The 1,022-nt window shown below is 45.9% G+C and overlaps 1 pseudogene; it reads left to right on the top strand.

Annotated features, from left to right (window-relative positions):
* The window catches only part of LOC106326801, a 12,978-nt pseudogene that overhangs the window by 613 nt on the left and 11,343 nt on the right, over positions 1–1,022 (top strand).

The raw sequence follows: 1,022 nt of genomic DNA, 5'->3' as shown, positions 1-1,022 counted from the left end.
AGAACCTTGTTGGCGATTTTGTTGAGTGTTCAAAGCAGCAAACTGGTTCTCCGAGGTTCTGAACTTGTTGTTGAGCTCATTGTAGCTTCCATCAATCTTTGAGTGAAGGTTCTTCGACTCATAGCCAACATGCTTCTCTCTTCTTGTCTGAGACTCCAAGATTTGTTTCAGTAGGGCATCAGTGCTGCTAACTTGAGGAGTAGAGGTAGAAGGATTAGCTTGTTGTTGGGAAGAATGGTGTCCTTTGTTGTTGAAACTAGGAGGAGGGTTTTGTGGAGGCTGATAGCTGCCTTGATGGTTGTTCCGAGGCTGATAACCACTCTGTTGGTTGTTGGAATAGGATTTCTGTTGGTAGTTGTTGTACTGAAAGTTGGGCTCTTTTTTGTACCAGCTATCATTGTTGTTGATAAAACACAGTTCTTCTTGACTTTCCAAACCCTCAACCTCATGGACAACAGGTGGTGTCTCTTGGCTTGGGTTACCAACAAAGTGCAGCTACTCTTGGGTGGCTTTATCAGCAATGAGGATGTCTATCTTATCCTGTAGAGCTTTCAACTCCTTTCCCGTCTGCTTGTCATCTGATCTACTGCCTCTGTCGTGGTCTCCACTGTAGACTGCATCACTCTTGACCATGTTGTCGACCAGCTGCTCTGCATCCTCCTCTGTTTTTCCCAAGAAGAACCCATTGCTAGCTGTATCCAGTCTGGCCCTGTACTTAGGAAGAGCACCACGGTAGAATGTGCTCAGCAAGCTTTCCTTAGAGAAGCCATGGTGTGGGCATTGAGCTTGGTAGCCCTTGAATCTCTCCCAGGCTTCACTGAATCCTTCCAAGTTCTTCTGTTGAAAGCTGGAAATCTCATTTCTCAGCTTAGCAGTTCTTGAAGTCGAGAAGAACTTCTCTAAAAATGCTTTCTTGCAGTCATCCCAGGTGGTTATAGAGTCGCTGGGTAGAGACTTCTCCCACTAGCGTGCCTCATCCCCCAAAGAGAAAGGGAATAGCTTGAGCTTTAAGGTATCTTCGG

Source organism: Brassica oleracea, chromosome C2 (genome assembly GCF_000695525.1).
Source record: "Brassica oleracea var. oleracea cultivar TO1000 chromosome C2, BOL, whole genome shotgun sequence".
Lineage (NCBI taxonomy): Eukaryota > Viridiplantae > Streptophyta > Magnoliopsida > Brassicales > Brassicaceae > Brassica > Brassica oleracea.
Note: the sequence above shows the minus strand (reverse complement) of the source record. Positions and strands in the feature narration are given on the sequence as shown.